Here is a 19,753-nt window from a genome sequence, read left to right as displayed (position 1 = left end):
GCCCGGGATGGACGCGGAGGTCCGGGCCTTCTGCCAGCAATGCCCGCAGTGCCAGCGCACTGCCCCACGGAGGCCCCCGCCGGCGCCCCTTATCCCTCTGCCCATTATCAGCGTCCCGTTCGAGCGAGTGGGCATGGACCTCGTGGGCCCCCTTCCCAAGTCTGCCCGGGGCCATGAGTACATCCTGGTCATTGTTGACTACGCCACCCGGTACCCCGAGGCGGTGCCGCTGCGCAAAGCCACCTCCCAGAACATCGCCAGGGAGCTGGTACTCCTGTTCAGTCGGGTGGGGATCCCAAAGGACGTGCTGACCGACCAAGGTACACCTTTTGTGTCTAAACTAATGTCCGATCTGTGTCGACTGTTACAGGTGAAGCACCTTAAGACGTCGGTCTACCACCCGCAAACCGACGGGCTGGTCGAGCGGTTCAACCAGACGCTCAAACGGATGCTGCGCCGGGTGGTGGACGAGGAGGGGAGGAACTGGGACCTCCTCCTCCCCTACGTGCTTTTCGCCGTCCGAGAATGCCCCCAGGTGTCCACGGGCTTCACCCCCTTTGAGCTCCTGTTCGGACGGCGCCCGCGAGGACTGTTGGACGTGGCCCGCGAAGCCTGGGACGAGCAACCGTCCCCCTTCCACTCAGTCGTCGAATATGTGCAGGAGATGCAAGCGAGGATCGACCGGGTAGCTCCAATAGTCCAGGAGCACATGCACGCCGCGCAGGAGGAGCAGCGAAGGGTATACAACCGCCCAGCGCAGCCCCGAGAATTCCAGCCGGGGGATCAAGTCCTCCTGTTAGTGCCCAGCAGCGCCTGTAAGTTCCTGGCCCCGTGGCAAAGCCCGTATACAGTCCTCGAGCGCCGGGGCCCTGTCAACTACCGCCTGCAACAGCCCGGTAAGCGCGCGGAGGAGAAGCTCTACCATGTGAACCTTCTAAAGAAGTGGGTGTAACCGGCTCCGGTAGTGTCGGCGTACGCGGCCCGGGACACAGACCATGGCAAGCGTACCTTGGTCAGTTTCGGGGAGGACCTTACCCCCGCCCAGAGACAGGAGCTCACTGAGTTGGTAGACCAATTCTCTGATGTGTTTTCGGCCTCCCCAGGGATGACACAGCTGGTCCACCACGAGATCAAAACTCCTCCCGGCGTAGTGGTGAGACAAAGGCCCTTCCGTGTTCCAGAGGCCCGACGCAAAGCCATCGAGGAAGAAATTGGCCGAATGCTGCAGGATTGCATCATAGAGGAGTCCAGCAGCCCCTGGTCCAGCCCCACCGTCGTCGTGCCGAAGCCGGACGGGAGCATGCGGCTTTGCAACGACTTCCGGAAGCTGAACCAGGTATCGGAGTTCGACAGCTATCCCCTCCCCCGAGTGGACGACCTCGTGGAGAGACTGGGGAGGGCCCGGTTCATATCTACCTTGGACCTGACCAAAAGCTACTGGCAAGTTGCGCTAGCGCCGGACGCAAGACTCAAGACGGCCTTTAGCACGGCCACCGGCCACTGGCAGTACCGGGTTCTCCCCTTTGGGCTACACGGGGCACCCGCAACGTTCCAGAGGTTGATGGACATCCTCCTGCGGCCCCACCGCATGTTTGCAGCTGCCTACCTGGACGACGTAGTCATCCACTCCTCCACCTGGGCCGACCACCTGTTTCATCTAGGGGAGGTCCTGAAGGCGCTCCGGGAGGCCGGCCTGACAGCCAGCCCCAAGAAATGCCACCTTGGGCTGACTGAGGCCCAGTACCTGGGATACCGCATTGACTGGGGGATGCTGAAGCCACAGACAAAGAAAATCGAGGCCGTAAAGGACTACCCTCGACCCACATCGAAGAAACAGGTTCGTGCCTTCTTGGGGTTGGCGGGGTACTACCGGAGGTTCGTGCCTAACTTCTATGCTGTAGCTTCCCCCCTCTCAGATCTCACAAAGAAGGGCCAGCCAGACCGGGTTAGGTGGTCAGCCGACGCAGAGAGGGCCTTCCAAGCCCTGAAAGGTGCCCTCACCAGCGCGCCGGTACTGCGCAACCCGGACTTTGCCCTCCCATTCACGGTGCACACCGATGCGTCCGAGACCGGGCTTGGCACCGTCCTCTCGCAAACGTTCGACGGAGAAGAACACCCGGTCCTCTATATCAGCCGGAAGTTGTCCCCCGCTGAGAGGAAATATGCAGCCGTCGAGCGAGAGGCCCTGGCAATAAAATGGGCCATCGAGGAGCTGCGGTACTACCTGGCTGGCCGGCACTTCATCCTCGTAATGGACCACGCCCCCCTACAGTGGATGGCCAAGGCCAAAGACACAAACGCCCGGGTAACCCGCTGGTTCCTCGCCTTACAGGACTTCTCGTATCAGGTTCAGCACCGGGCGGGGGCCCAACATGGTAATGCAGATGGGCTCTCGCGGCGAGACGCACTCTGGGCCCACCACTGAGCGGCAGTAGGCTCAGAGCTGGGGGGGGGTACTGTCGCGACGGACCGACAGCCGGCGCACATAATAAGAAAGTCGCTCCTTCCCCGACTGCCGCACCAGCACGAAGCGGACAGCCTCGTGCCAAACACACCATCAGCCGGAAGGAACGTCACGGTGGGGCGGGACCGTCGACGCTACACCGGCCGGCGATTGGGGAGTCCGTCGGGGAAATTCCACCACTCAGGCGACGGCGGAAGAGGATAAAAGGACGCGCTTCCGCCCGTGCGAGGAGAACGGCTAAGAGACAGACTCCATGCGAGTGCGGACGAGACCCGTTTTGACCCGTCAAAACACCCGTTGTGACTGCAACCTGTCTCTTGTGGGTCTGTGCTCTGCCCTCCCCCGGGCTATCTATCCATCTATCTATCTATATATATATATATATATATATATATATATATATATATATATATATATATATATATATATATGTATATATATATATATATAGATAGATAGATAGATAAAGAGAGAGAGAGAGAGAGTACTTGTATATGGCAGATGGCAGATACAAGTACCTTACAATACAGTATAGAGTATATTGTTATAGAGTGCTATATAGAGTGCTTTATGTATTGTTATATTGGCTACACAGTGCATCACAGCTTGCTGTGTATGTCAGACTCAGATGTCAGAGTGCCCATGCTGACCCCTGTCCATTGCTGAAAGCGCTTACAATGGGCATGTAAGCATCAGATCTGGACCATGGAGCAATGGAAGAAGGTGACCTGGTCTGATGAATCACGTTTTCTTTTACATCATGTGGATGGCCAGGTGCATATGCGTTGCTTACCCAGGGAATAGATGGCACCAGGATGCACTATGGGAAGGAGGCAAGCCGGTGGAGGCAGTATGATGCTCCCTGCAATGTTCCACTGGGAAACTTTGGGTCCTGGCATTCATATGGGATGTTACTTTGACACGTACTAAGTACACGTGCTAAGGACACCCTTTTATGGCAAAAGTATTCCCTAATGGCAGTGGCCTCTTTCAGCAGGTTAATGCACCATACCACAATGCAAAATTTGTTCAGGAGTGGTTTGAGAAACATGACAAAGAGTTAAAGGTGTTGACTTGGCCTCCAAATTCCCCAGATCTCAATCCGATTGAGCATCTGTGGGATGTGCTGGACAAACAGATACAACATACAACCTTCAGAAGCCTTGTGGAGTCCATGCCTTGAAGCTGTATTGGTGGCACAAGGGAGATTTACACCATCCATTTTATTAAGAAAACCTGTACCACTGCACATTCATTCAGTTATCTAATCAGCCTTTAATGTTTCATGGCATGGATGTTTACATTTACATTTACATTTATGGCATTTGGCTGATGCCCTTATCCAGAATGACTTACACAATTGCTTTGAAGTCTCTATTAATAAATACATTGCGATACTGGTTCACTAGGTCACGGACTAAGAATACCATCGCCATCTTAAAATTCTGTTGGGAGGTAATATAGTAAGAAAAACAGACATTTTTTAAAAATGAAAAGTGCTAATTTAAGTACGTTAGGATGAGGTAGGTCTTTTGTTTGAGCCAGTGACTCAGCTGTTCGGGCATCTAAGGGAAGTTCATTTCACCACCTAGGTGGCAGAACAGGGAAGAGTCTTGATGCATGCCTTCCTTGTACCCTGAGAGATGGTGGCACCAGTCTAGCAGTGCTAGAGTTTTGGAGGGAGCGTGGTGCAGGCTGGGGTGTGATAAGTGATTTGAGGTAAGTGGGTGTTGGTACATTTTTGGCTTTGTAGGCAAGCATCAGAGTTTTAAATCGGATGTGGGCAGCTACAGGAAGCCAGTGGAGAGAACGTAGCAGTGGGGTGGTGTGGGAGAACTTGGGAAGGTTGAAAACAATGCAGCTGCATTCTGGATCAGTTGCAGAGGTCGAATGGTGCTCAGAGGCAGACCTGCCAGGAGTGAGTTGCAGTAGTCCAGTCTCAAAATGACAAGAGACTGAACCAGCACCTGAGTGGCTTGTATGGATAGAAATGAACGAATCCTTCTGATGTTGTAAAGGAGAAATCAACATGAGCATGTCAGATTAGCAAAATAAGAGGAAAGGGAAAGTTGATTGTCGATGGTTACCCTAAGGTTGAGTGCAGTAACCAAAGGTGAGATCAGAGAGTTGTCCAGGGAGATCACAAGATCCTGACATGGTAATGAATGAGCTGGGATGAACAGCAGTTCAGTTTTTCTGGGATTCAGTTTCAGCTGATGTGCTGCCATCCATGATGAGATGTCTGCCAGACATGCTAAGATCTGAGCAGAAACAAGAGGATCTGAGGGAAAGAAGGAGAGGATGAGTTGATTGTCGTCCGCATAGCAGTGGTATGAGAACCCATGTGAGGATATGACCTCACTAAAGATCGAGTATAGAGGGAGAACAGAAGAGGACCAAGTACTGAACCTTGTGGGACACCAGTGGAGAGTCTGCAGGGAGCAGATGTGGATTCCCTCCATGTCACCTAGTATGAGTGACCTTCCAGGTAGTTAGCAAACACCTGCCATGCTGCACCACGAATTCTGAGACTCATGAGGGTGGACAAGAGAGTCTTGTTGTTGACTGTGTTAAAAGGTAGAGGAGGATGAGGACTGGTGACAGTTTGGCCGATCTAGCAGCCTGTAGCTTCTCAGTGACCGCCAAAACGGCAGTCTCTGTGGAATGTGCCGCTTTGAAGCCACACTGGTTAGGATCTTGGAGGTTGTTCTTTGAGAGTTGATTGTAGACAGTGTGTTCAAGGATTTTAGAAAGAAAAGGGAGTAGTGATACCGGTCAGTAGTTGGCGATGTCAGAGGGATCCAGAGTGGGTTTCTTCAGGATGGGAATAATCCTTGCTCTCTTGAATGCACTTGGTACATCACCAGATGAAATGGCACAATTGATGATAGTCATGATGAAGGGGAGGAGATCTTGAGAGATGGTCTGGAGCATTGTGGAAGGGATTAGATCTAATGGGCAAGTGATAGGATTCCAGGACAAGATGACCTGCAGGATCTCTTTTATTGCAAGATTAGAAAAATGTGCCAGTGAAGGAGAAGGGGAATCCTCAGTGGGTAGTATAGGAGTTGGGGTAGAAGTGAACGTCTGGCAGATTTTTTCAAACTTCTCATCATAACAGGTGGAAAAGTCTTCAGCAGTCAGGGAGGATGGAGCAGAAAGAGCTGGTGGGTTGATTAGTGAAGAAAATATGTTGTGGAGCTTGTGAGGTTCTTGTGCAGAAGTTTCCAGCTTTTCCTTGTAGAAGGCAGTCTTAGCAGAAGTCATTTCAGATGAGAATTTGGACTGGAGAGTATGGTAAGAGGCAAGATCTGTGTTGAGTTGTGATTTCCTCCACTTTCTCTCTTCTGTTCTTAGTTCTCTGCACAGCACATCCAACAGCCAAGGAACAGTGTATGAAAGCTTCCTAGGTTTTGAGCGTAGAGGGCAGAGGAGGTCCATGGACAGGAAAGTGTCTGTGGCTAACTGCAGTAGTAGGGAGGAAAAGGAGTCGGGGTCTGGAAGGGATGATAGGGTGCAGGAAGCTATGGCGGAACGGGAGATAGAATGGATATTTTGACGGGTAGGACAGAGGTATTGATAGCTGGTTTTTGGCAGGATAGGGAGGGTGATGGTAAAGGATAACAACTGATAACAAGTGGAGAAGAGAGAGAAGGCAAGAGGGCTCAAGCTTGTCAGAGGGGAGGTTGAACTCTCCAAGGACTGTAAGAGGGGTGCTGTCAGTAGGGAAAAGGCTGAGGAGCATGTCCATTTCTTCAAGAAATTCTCCTAGCGGACCAGGAGGGCGGTAGATGGTGATGATGAGGAGGTTGATCAGGGAGGTAACTGTAACTGCATAGAATTGGAAGGATGAGATGTTGAGATGAGACAGGGAGAGAAGTGTGAAGCACCATCTCCGAGACAACAGCAGACATGTACTACCACCCCTGCCAGTTTCTTGTGGAGTGTGAGAGAAAGCATAAGCAGAGGATAGAGCAGCCAGCATAGCTGAGTTCTGTGGAGATATCCAGGTCTCAGTTAGTGCCAGAAAGTCAAGATAGTAATGGGAAGCTAAAGCTGAGATGAAATCGGCTTTCATCTCAGCTGGTACCAGATGGGCTGGTTTGAATTTCACAGACAATAGCGTTTACAGAAAGAGAAACTGAAAAACAATGAATGAGCGACAGTTCTGTGGGTGGAAAAGCTTTGTTGAAAAAATAGGTCAGAGGAAATCGGCCAGATTGGTTTGAGCTGCCAGAAAGGATAATCACTCTTTACATATAAGTTACTATAGACTTCCTGTCAGCTCAGACCAATTTCTGAAATACTCAAACCAGCCTTTCTGGTACCAACATCCATGCGATGGTTAAAGACACACAGATCACACTTTTCCCCATTGTATTGTTTGATGTGAACATTAACTGAAGCTCTTGGCCTGTATTTGTGTGATTTTTTTGCACTGCATTGCTGCCACATGATTGCTTGATTAGATGACTACATGAATGTGCAGGTGTACAGTGAGTGTATCCTGTATGATTAGTTAAAAAGTGTTATTTGTCATAATTAATAAATTAAAAATTGTAATTGTTGGCCATTCACTGTGGTATAAGATGAATGCTATCTCTGACATACAATCTCAAAAACTACTCAAAATACTCAGAGCACAAGGTGGGGGACACCTTGGACAGGGTGCCAAGCCATCACAAGACCCAATCATACATGCATTCGCACACTGGGGACAATTTGAAAATGACATTCAGCCTACAACACATGTTTTTGGACTGGGGAGAAAACCAGAGTACCTAGAGGAAACTCCCAAAGTATGGGGAGAACATTCAAACTCCTTGCACAGAGGGCGGAGGTGGGATTTGAACCCCAACCCCAGGAGGTGCGAGGCAAATGTGCTAACCACTAAGACACTGTGTCCCCCTATTATTATTATTATTATTATTATTATTATTATTATTATTATATAATAATAATTTAGCAGTTATAGTGAAAGGAAACTTCAAAATTGGGGGTGCTGCTAACCCTTACTTCCTGTGTCCTTGCTTAATGCTTATATAAAATGTAACAAAAATATCATATTCTGGTTTTATATTTTAAGGTAGTGAATTCTACATTTGATGTATTTTGACAGATTTGTTGCCATAATAGTTCTAATTGATTACCCTGTGTAAATATAATATGTCTTTCACATGGCTATGGTCCTCCAGGAGGGAGACACGCAGTCTATGCTTGCGTAACCCCACTGCACTGCCAGTCGCCTGGAGGCTGAGTGGACTGAGTTCAGCATTTCCCAGGACCACGGCATCATCATGACGCACTCTGAGTTTTCCTTGCTCATGCATTTCCAAGCCATAAAACCTATTAGTCTGAAGAAAACCATCACCATTCCCCATTTCACAAAGAATTGTATGTTTTAAAGTGGTAGATCACCTTGGGTCATAGTTATGAAAGAATAATCAGAACAGTAAGATTTGCTATTAAATTGATTTTTGTACAGGTACCTAAAGTGTGTGTGTGTGTGTGTGTGTGTGTGTGTGTGTGTGTGTGTGCTGGTCAGGTGTCAGATGTGGAGAATATTCTTGGTGTTGTCCATACAGAGAACATTAATATTGTGGCAGAGGCGTATGATGTGGCCCTGGAAATTACATTTCCAAAAGGTAGTTGTTATTCCTCCTCCTTTTTTTTTTTAATCCATACATAAATAACCATTTATTTGCATTTTATCTTGATAACAAATATGTTAGGTACAGACAACAGTCTGGACTTTGGCATGATCAAAGTATCAGAAGAAGTGAAATTATCTGTTAACTTGAAAAACAAGGGCAAACATGACATTGCCTACAAGTATGTTCACACCCACATACTCTACATAAGCATCCAATATATACAATATTATAATTTTTCAAGGAATAAAAATACCATTAAACGCTCTGTGGCTAATGTGCAATGATATTGCTGTTTAAGGTTCATCCTGGAGCCTACCGAGCCTGGAATGCCTAAACTCAACTCACTCTTCACTATTACACCTCAAAAAGGCTCTCTTCATCCCACTGACCAGCACACATGTGTCCAAGTCACCTTCTGCTACAACAAGGAGGTGTCTATCAGACAACAGCCAATTTTACACTGTCAGGTCAGAAAATCCTTTCATATAGATTTTTGGTAAATCTCTATTTCATATCAAAAATTAACTGTAGTGATTATTTGTTTTAGGTCATTGAACCAAATATTGATGAAGAAACCATTAAGATCGTACCCATCAAAGTGTCTGTGCAGTGTCTCTATTCCAAGTACAGCATCCACCCTGAGAATAACATCAACTTTGGCTCAGTAGAGCATGGTTCCCGCAGGAGACAAACAATTACTGTGGAGAATAGGGGTGAATTTGAGATCTGTTTCACCATCTCCAGAATGTTTAAAGATCTCCCAGTGTCTGAACAGAAGAAAGGGTACAGACACTGATCCATACATATTAAGATTTTACCATTTTCCTTCATAAATGAAACTCTCTAATTAAAAACCTTATTTGTTTTAGTATAGGCAAGAAATCTTCCAGAGAGAGCAACTCAGCAAGACGATTATCCTCCACCATTAAATTACGCCAGTCTGACTCTACCCAGAAGGACAATATTAGGGACACCATACCGTCTCAGGTAATGAACGGCCTTTGTATGTCATGTTCTTCATACTACATTTTAATGGGTGTTTAGTTGTTACACAGTTGTGTCTACTTACAATCTGGGTGCATAAGTGTGCATACCCTCTTATAATGGGGCATGTGATTGTGCGCAGAACTAATCACATTCATACTCAAGGTGTAAAAGTAATTATCATACACCTGTTATCAATGAAGTGATTTTGATTAACCCCAAATAAAATCAGCTGTTTCTGTAGGATTTTCTAGACATCTTCAGAACCTTTGCTGATATGTTTGAAGGCATATAATAACAATGACCCAAAACTGGTTAGGTTTATTATATAATCAGTAGTCTAGTCAAGGAAAATGTCAAATGAGAACAATTTTATGGTAGACTCATGTTTTTTGGTCTTTAAAAAGTGATTTTTTAAAAGCAAAAATATAGTAGTTATTATAGACTCTTTACCCCAAAATACTGAGTGCTAAATTACAAGCAAAAGGGTACTTTAACAGAGTATTAGTTAAGGGGTGTGCACACTTATGCAACCAAGTTATTGTAATTTTTTTTATCCCCCCCACCCCCCCTAAAAAAAAAAATCTTTGTATTTGTTTTTCATTTGAATATTGTTGGTTGCTATATAAATGTGGTAAAAGATCTGCCATTATTTCATGATTTTTCACATCACAAAAACCTGCAATTATAACATGGACTTTTTATATTCACTGTATACAGTATTTTACAGAAATACACTTACAGGCATTTATTTCATGAATAATAAAAAAAAGTGCCTCCTTTATTTATTTTTTGTCTCTTTTCTACTTAATTCTGCAGACAAATTTGACTATGGGGTTGTTCTCCTTGTCTCCATGCTTTGGCGTCCTTCCACCTGGTGCCCAGCAGGTGGTAACGGTGGACTGTGTAGCAGAGCAGGTAGGCTGCTGGGAGGAGTGCCTGGTGGTGGACATCACTGATCAAGACCCAGCCCAGGAGGGATTCAGCCCATTCACAGCCCAGGAGGGATTCTTTACAAGCTGCTAGCAGAGTTCTGCATGCCAGGTTTGTAAGTTCCTAAAAACATTAACTAGCTAGGATACAGTCAAACTTACAACTCAGTGTTATTTTTAAGGAGTTTTAATTTAAAGGCTCATTATTTATGTTTTTGAACACCCAGGCCATGATTTAGATGTGTAAAAAGTCATGCACCCACAAAAAAAGCATCTTTTAAATGATCAAAATAGCATGTCTTGTCCCTTTTTTGTATTTGCATTAATCAATATGCAATTTGGAACATTTAATAACAAAAATAAATAAATAATAGTTCGGAAAAAAAAACAATTTTTGAAAATTATGGCTCTGTAGCATAAAATAAGATCATGTCTTTAAACTACTGCATGACTGGTCTCATATAAATTTTTACTCACATTTGATGCCAACACCATTCAAACACAAGTCTATTATATACAGTCTCCTCTGGAAGTATTGGAAAAGCAAGGCCAATTACTAATTTCTTTATATTTTGGGAAATAGAACCAACAAAGTTCATTAGAAAATGTCATGTGCTGGTACATGCAAAAAATAAGTACACAAACAGACGGAATTGGTCAAACATTCTGCGGAAGAGAATGGGATTCATCAAGTGTGTAAGCAGGAGTGGGCATTATTGCCCAGAATTTGTTTGGGAGTAGGTGGGAGCTTTGAACACATCTATAGTGGAGGTAAAATGTTGGTCCAAAATAGGTGTTCAATTGGGTTGAGATCTGCTGACTGTGAAGACTATAGCATATGATTTACATTATTTTCATACTCATCAAACCACTGAGTGAGCCCTTGTGAATGGGGGAATTGTCATCCTGGAATAGACAATAAGGATAGAATGATTGATGATAGGCTCTGCCAATAAGTGGACCCCAAATATATTCACCCCAACATAATAGAGTCACCCGTTTTTCCTTTAAATTGTTACCTATCTCTATATTTGTCTTAAAGCTGATAGTAACACTGGAGAAATACTCTAGTGTTTTTCAACCTAATCTCTCATATTTATTATTTCGAGCCAGAGGGTATCTGTATTGTTTCAGGGAGACCTGTAAAATTTTTTGATTGTGGTAGATAAGGTTAACATTGGAGTACACTTTAAATGATGTTATCAAATAGATTTGAGACTTATTTAATGTACTCTGTATATTTTTGTTTTGCCAGTGGTAATAACTGTGATGATACAGCCAGCAGATGGCACTGTGGCTCGTCTTCGGATGAGTCACATGACTTTGTTTCGGTTCGCTCGCTTCCTGCTGAACATTTATTGAAGTGACTTTCATTTGCCACAGGTGTCTATGTTTTGAGTTTGATTATGTTTGGGATTTAAACGCCTTGGTTAGTGAGCACGGGGCTCAGTATTATTGGTTGTATTATTTGTGTCTGTCGTTTCCATGCCTTGAATGATCTCATTGTATACCACGTTTCCTGTTTGCCGGCAAAGACCGCGTTTACTTTGGTTTTGAGTTTAGTGTTTAGTGTTTAATAAAGACTTTTGATCTGCACCTGCATCCGCCTCCAGTCCCCGATCCGTTACAGAATACTGAGCCTAACACGGAAGCAGCAGATCAAGTAGAAGATGAGCGCGGAGTTGGACCGAGTGTTCTGGGAGAAGCAAAGGACACTGGACGAAGCACTGGCGCGGCTCACTCACCAGATCGCGCAACAAAAACTGCTGCAGCGAGCCGGTCCATGCGCCACGCCACCATCTGCGTCGTTCGGGGAGCGCAACCAACAGCTCAGTGAGGAACTTGCTCGGCTCAAGCGCATGATGGCTGAACAGAGACAGCTGCAAGCTGTGCTACGCGCCATGCCACCCCCCGCGCCCTTTACCCTGTCCCCGCCACCGGAGAACCACGCCGTGCAATTCAGCCAGCAAAGCGGCTGGAACATGTGGGGCTTCCCACTGCAGGGGAGTTGCACCACGCCGCGCAGTCCAGAGGTGAAGGCTGGCCCAGAATTTTCTTGGGGGGGGGGGGGCAACGAGGACAGCAGAGCTCCAGCCTGAGGCCTATGGGGAGGCCTCAGCTGTGGTGCTCCCGCCTGGGGTCAACAGGGCGACCTCAGAGCTACAGCTTGAGGCCTACGGGGAGGTCTCAGCTATGGAGCTCCCGCCTGAGGGTAACATGGCGACCTCTGAGCTGCAGCTTGAGACCTATGGGGAGGTCTCTGCAGGGGAGCTTCCGACAGCCGAGGAAGCCGTCCTGCTGTCCAGCCCAGCCGAGGAGGTCGTCCCGCTGCCCTGCCCGGCCGAGGAGGCCGTCCCGCTGCCCTGCCCGGCCGAGGAGGCCATCCCGCTGTCCTGCCCGTCCGAGGAGGCCGTCCCGCTGTCCAGCCTGGTCGAGGACGGCGCCCAGCCCTCCAGTCCCGCTGGGGACGCCGCCCAGCCTTCCAGTTCCAGTGCTGCTGGGGGCGGCGCCCTGCATTCCAGAGCCACCGGGGGCGGCGCCCAGCATTCTCATGCCGCCGGGGGTGGTGCCCTGACTTTCAACCCCGGTGGGGGTATTGCTCCGCCCATCTGCTGTCCGACGGAGGCTGCCTCGCTTTCTGTGGCAGCGAGAGACAATTCGTACAGGGGCCCAGGACCCCCGTTGGAGGGGGGTTCTTGGTGCTCTGGGAGGAGCACCGTTTGGAGGGGGGTTCTGTGACGATATGGCCAGCAGATGGCACTGTGGCTCGTCTTCGGATGAGTCACATGACTTTGTTTTGGTTTGCTCGCTTCCTGCTGAACATTTATTGAAGTGACTTTCATTTGCCACAGGTGTCTATGTTTTGAGTTTGATTATGTTTGGGGTTTAAACGCCTTGGTTACTGAGCACAGGGCTCAGTATTATTGGTTGTATTATTTGTGTCTGTCGTTTCCATGCCTTGAATGATCTCATTGTATACCACGTTTCCTGTTTGCCGGCAAAGACCGCGTTTACTTTGGTTTTGAGTTTAGCGTTTAATAAAGACTTTTGATCTGCACCTGCCTCCAGTCCCCGATCCATTACAATAACAGTGATTAATATGTAATAAAGTGCAGGTCAATCAAAGTATTCAAAAATGTTTGACTGGCAGTGTATGTCACTTCTTTCTGTGTAGGAATAGCCCATGAAGATATTGCTTCAATCTTTGAAGAACACAGATTGTGCAAGAACAGTAACATGCTACAGTGTAAGGATTATCAAGAGGCCATGGGCATCTACATCCAGGACGAGAACAAGTTTGTCTTCAACAATGTGCTGGTTGGCCAGTCAGCCAAGGCCCGCTTCCATCTTACGAACCCTGGCAAAATACCCTGTAAACTTAGTTTAGAGGTGAAAACTGTCCTCAATAAGGTGGGTTTGTGTGTAACTGCTGCTAATGTGAACATGTCATGTTTAAAGACTTTGATTGTGTTTATTGAATATTGCTGTTTCAGATGTCCATGCATAGCTCTGAGGTGTTTGAACTGAGCCCTACTCAGATAAGTATCCCCAGTCACTCACATGCCTTTGCTACAATTACCTTCACTCCCCAGAACATGCAGACCTACCTTAGAGTGTTGGAATTCTCTCTAGAAAGGGCAGCCAGGTAAGCATGTGTGTGTGTATATATATGCTTGACCATTAAGCTGGAATTGGTGAAAAGCTAACGATAAAATGTCTATCATTATTTAAAAATTAACAACAAATTTCTTGGTTTGATAAGTATACACCACCTTTACTATGACATCTCTTGACCAGTTGCCTTCGAAGTCACATAGTGACTTAAGTTTCCAATATTTGTGTGGAATCACAGCAATTAACATAGCTTGAATTAACAGCTATCAGTTTACAGTTTACTATGGGCCTTCATTTTACAAGTGCACATCCACACAAATGCAGAAGAATAGACTCCAAAGACCATTCAAAACAACTGCATGACCAACTTGGGGAAAGGTACACATCAGGTGAGGGATTTCCAAAGCTTTGAATATACCCTGGAGCACTGTTACATCCATCATTAAGAAGTAGATAGTGCCTGACACCACCCACAGTCTGCCAAAATTTGCCAAAATGGGTCAGAAATTCATATTCCAGTAGGTCAGTGACCCCAAATATAAAACCAAAGCTAAGTGGCTTGCTAGGAACAAGGTGGATGTTTTGGAGTAGCCTAGTCAAAGCCATGACCTAAAATTGAAAATCTATGGACAGACTTGCTGTCTATCTGTGGTGACTTAAGTCAGCCATTTAAGTTTAAAAGTTACATCAATATTTACACAGGGAAATTTAAGCAAATGTTGGCTCAAATTTAGCCTATTACCCAAAAACACTTAAAATTCAACATAGAAGCCAATACTCACATCTACCTCTGAGCCCAGTTGGAGATAGAAAAAAATACACCAGCCGTGAGTGAGAAGAAGCAAGGGTCCAGCTTTATTGTTCCATTCCACCACACGAGATCCACACCGATGAGAATTCTCAGAAGTGATCCCAATACCCTGAGCTTAAGCTCCAGTATTTATACTGTATTTACACACTAAATAACCCAGATGTTTCAAGAAGACTATGATCTCACTACCAATAGGGTTAAAAAAGAGCTCATTTACCTTACTCTTATGTTCCAGAAAAGGGCTATTTCACTTACACATAGAATTGAAACCAGGGGTTTTAATTTACACATAAAATCAGAACCCAGGCATTTCTAATAACCCAGAAAGTAAAAACCCAGCGTTTCTAGTTACTCAGAGGATCAGAAACTTCATTTTTCAGTTACCCAGAGGATCAGAAACTTCATTTTTCAGTTACCTTAGGGCATCAGAAACTTCACTTTTCAATTACCTAAGGGAAATTAGATGACGTAGACAAGACTAAACAACCGGGAGGGACCTCGGTCTTATCGTTATCTCGAGGGGGGGGGAGTTTGCTTATAACTGGCTCTCTTCATGGTTCTCTTAAAATTGAGGCCTTCCATGCGAGACGAGAATCTTCACCATCGGAATCATGAGTAAGTTATATTTTCCCTGTATTTCTAGTTTTTATTTTCAGATTTACTCTATATCTCTTATTATATATGCTTAATAGCATTTTTGTAAAAAGTATATATATACTTTTTATTATAAGACATTACCTTTATAATATCTTAATATTCCTTTTCATTATTCTTATAAAGTTATACTAGTATGTGTGAGAGAGAGATTGTGTGTGTGTGTGTGTTATGTCTACTTGCCCGCCCTTGACTGTACGAGCGTGTGTGTGTGTGTGTGTATTAGCCCTCCTCAGCTCAGCTCGTATAGCTCTTTTTGACTTTTTTGACTATTACTGCTCTTAAAGATCTTTAAAGTGTAATTCCAATTTGTCAATGTCCGCCTAATCCCGCTTCTATGTGTCTAGGTGCCCGTCTTTTCTTCTTCTCCCTTTTGCTGGATGCTAGGTCTCCCTTATGTTTATTTTATGACATTTTTTATCCACAACACATATATAGAGTGCAAAATGCAAATGAGCACTCTGTTTTAATTGTGTGAGCATTCAGATTGATCTCCTGATAAATTCCATATACATTTGTGTGGGTGTTTTGATGAACTATGGATTAATTAATTTGGATCAAACTATGGTGTCATCCAAATTAATTATAAAAATTAATGCAGGCCAGTTTGTAACTGACACAGCACAAGATAATAATTTTGCTAAGTTGATGGCCTATAGAACGTGCATAGAAATATATGGTAATTCCAGTATGCTAATTTGGTCCATATAACCGAAATGATGTTTAGAGTCTGAGAGTAAAGAGTTTTAAAATGGTAGACTACAAAGGTTTACAACTTTTTTGTAAACTTATAGCAAGAAGATTATTTGGGTCTTTTGCCTCTTGGCTCTATTTTCATGGTTATACAAGCACATGTTTTTTCGTTTAGTGCTGACATATTCCTATTTTGGTTGGGTCCAAGCCTATTTAATCTATTTTGGTCCAAAAATGTGCTCGTATTACAACCTCCCAAGATCCCCTCTTAGTTCAGACAAAAAAAAGGCAGTATTTTGTCTTTGTCTTATCTTTATTAGTGTGTTCTCTTTGGGCAGGAGTAAAGTGCTGGTGTTTGATTTGGTGGGAGAGGGTAATTTGCCCTGCATAACTATTCTAAAACCAATCCAGAGGACTAAACATGGACAGCCAGTCCTGCAGTTCAAGCGGCTGCTGGTAGACAAATCCTCCCTCTGGTCATCAAGAACATTAGCAATCTACCTGCGCAGGTAAGATGAACACTTTACAACCACTTTAGTTTGTAGGGCATTGCTTTGCCTCACCAGAGATATAACTACTTTTATGACTCTCATAGGTTAGCATTGATCTGCTTGACAAGATGGGAGTCTTTGCTTTAAGGGCAGCTCCTGACACCTTATGCAACCACATCTCCTCTTCACACCTTGCAAGTGAGCCTGGAACAGGCCAGTATTGAAGCCTGATTGCTAGTGAGGTATAGTGAGGATTTCATTGTGCACAATTGGAATTACAGACTTAAGCACAGACACTTTATTTCAGATATGATTTTATAACCTTGATTTATACTGTACCGTATCTCGTGACTACATTAAATTGTGTGTACAAATGAACTTGATAAAATGCTATTTTACAAGCTGCCGAATAATGTGGTTGTTAGCCATTTTGTTAAAGAAAACTAAATTTGTTGAGATTAATGCGATAATTGCAACTATAACTATTCATGCATTGATATATTGGCAATAATGTATTATTTCAATGCTTGCCAAAATAAGTCGCCAACTCTGAATACAGTCTTTGGATTCTTAGGTAAGGGTCACCTCTCCAAAGACCACAACCCCACGTGTACTCCCCCAGCTCATCCCTAGTTTAGATAGGATACAGAAAAACATGCCACTTGCATAGCATTTATTATTCATTTGTTCATTAATAAATCTTCGGTAACCCATATTATCCCGGTCAGTTTCGCAATGAATCTTGAGCTTATCCTGAATCCTGGGCATAAAACTGGAATATACACTATAGTACACCATCACAATGTTGTGATCTCATACATACAGTACATGTGATCTTGTACATACAGTAATAAATGTCTTCATACTCAGTTGCACAACCATGAGACTGTTGTTTCCTGCCTCTGTACTTTTGTTTCATTCTGTGTAGGTTGTTCATTCACTCATTTGCCATTATAACTAATACATTTAAATATGATACAATGGATATAAAAAAATCCATTGTATCTACACACCCCTATTCTAATTACATGTTCTCTTATGCTATAGTCTAAAAGCATTTTTGAATTGTGTTTGTCTTATCTTTTATCTGGTAACATTTAATTTGGGTAATCCACTTTGGATACCTTACAAACCATCTATAGACTGTCCTGAAGGAACTTGTCAACTGATTCCCCACAACTATACATGATAGGACAACAACTATAGAGTGTATAGATTATCTGTGAAAAAAATATATATGAAATGAAAATTCTTGGCTGAAGCTGAAACCAAATATAATGAAAAACTGGGCCGAAGGCAGAATACCGGACATGTTTTTCACGTTTTTTCCATTTATTTTGCCATTTTTTTAACCATTGCATAAATTAGTCAAACTGTGCTTTTTACTATTGTCTTGCTTTTCAAAGACAAAAATCAATTACAAAAACTACAATTTCAAAATATTTAACACTGAACATTTTTTTTTTCATTCCAGCAGGCATAGGCTACCAACAAGGCACAATATAACTTTAAATAAATAAATTGGTAAAATAAAAATATTTTGATGTGGTCATCTTTGAGCCCCCTTGAATAGCCTATGTTAGGCCTATAACTGACTGCTGAAAGAATGTAACACTCTGTAGCCTGCAACAAAAAAGAGCATTAAAAAGTGCATTGACAAGAGTGCAGAAAATGGTCCTATACGGCTGATTATATTTGGGATATATACCACTCGCGTCCCTGTACACCTCGCAGAGTATTATAGTATAGTTAGATACGTTGTTAATGTAATGTTCCTTGATAGATTTAGTTAGTTTAAACTATAGATCAGTTCATTTAGTCCCCGTTTGTTTTTCCACTCCCAGTCCATAGTACTAGTTCATGTTTCTTGTTTTGTGTTTTGACCCTGTTTTCTGTGACCACGACTTTGATTCCTCGTTTTCCTCCATTTATGCCTGTTTGTTGATAGCCCGATAACCCTTTGCCTGTCTTGACTACGTTTTTTGGATTACGATTTGGGTTTGTCTGCCTACCCTTAAATAAATACATCTTTACCTGCTTCCGTGCTCTACTCCCTTATGTCTCGCGACGTGATAGAATACTCCAGAACAGAAACAAAACAAACTCACGTCCACGCACGTTTACTGTCCACAGTAAACATCCGAAGAGCACGTAGCTTGTGCATGCGCGCCCCCTCATCGAGGTCGTGACATTCGCGCGTCTCACTCTGGTTGCTAGGCTATTTTGTCACGTCATCAAACACGTCATTGTTCTGTCAAATTTATTCGGCCTTTTCACTTATTCGGCCGAACACCGAAAGTGCTTTTTTTTTTTGCTATTTTCGGTTGCCGAACATTCGGTGCATCCCAAATAAATAAATAAATAACACCATCAACTGATGCAGTGGCAGGCTTCAGGTTTGTCAGAGGAAGTACATTAGATTTCACCTCCTTTCTGTTTGGTAACCATTGTGTAGTAGGAGAACTACATAGCGGGTGGGGATTGGCAATAACTAGAAATAATTTTTAAAAGGTAATAAAACATAACATTTACTCAAACACTCTGCCATTTTGATTATTTATTTATTATTTAAAGTGTAAAATATTAAATTCTTCACAGAAGAAAGACAGATGGCCCATTTGGCTTCCCTGACTCTAATGGCTGGACAGCAAGCAGAGTTTGCGGTGGAGTTTCATCCGGACATACTCATAGTCTTGAGGCCACCATGCAGCTGTTGGTAAAAGACAACCAGTTTGAAACGACACTGATACAGCTCCTAGGAGAGGGCTACCGTGACATAATGTCTTTGGACCACATCAGCAGCAAGGTTCCTCAGGACCAAGACAGTACAGAAGGTGAGTACAGACCTTGTGTGTATAAACTTTTACAAAGATTACACTAGAATAATTTATGAATGTTGAGAGACTTTGTTCTGCCAGTTCGAAACAGAATCTGCTTGCATTGATTGGATTGTCATTTAGCATTTTGAGCCTAAAACAAGCAAAATACATGCCTTATCTCCAACATTGTTCTCCTCTTCTTTACTATACACCCCCTACAGCCAGATGTGACATTGTGCACTTCGGAGACTGTCACATGGGTCGTCTTTACCACAAGACTTTCACCATGACCAACCACAGCAACTCAGTGGCTCTGCGCTTTCAGTGGCCTCAAGGTGAACCACATCTGCATTTCTCACCTCAGATAGGCCATCTCCATGCCGAGTGCACCAAGGAGGTGACCATAAGCTTCAGCTCAGAGCAACCCATAGTGCTGAATGCACAGGTGATGAAGTGTAACCTTCCAGCAGCCTGTGGACCAAGTGCCAGACTGGGATGACCGTCACCGGACTGTCAAGTGGGTGGATGTGGAAAAGCTGGTCTCACCTCAGAGACCAGCTAAGAAAAAGGTAAGAGGGTGGTAGGAAAGCAGACTATGTTGACATATAAATATGCAAAATAACCAAGGGAAAATTT

The 19,753-nt window shown here is 44.3% G+C and overlaps 1 pseudogene; it reads left to right on the top strand.

Moving 5' to 3' along the window:
• LOC128607196 (hydrocephalus-inducing protein-like) overlaps positions 1-19,753 on the top strand; it is a 53,295-nt pseudogene that overhangs the window by 15,986 nt on the left and 17,556 nt on the right.

Source organism: Ictalurus furcatus, chromosome 4 (assembly GCF_023375685.1).
Source record: "Ictalurus furcatus strain D&B chromosome 4, Billie_1.0, whole genome shotgun sequence".
In the NCBI taxonomy this organism is placed as follows: domain Eukaryota; kingdom Metazoa; phylum Chordata; class Actinopteri; order Siluriformes; family Ictaluridae; genus Ictalurus; species Ictalurus furcatus.
Note: the sequence above shows the minus strand (reverse complement) of the source record. Positions and strands in the feature narration are given on the sequence as shown.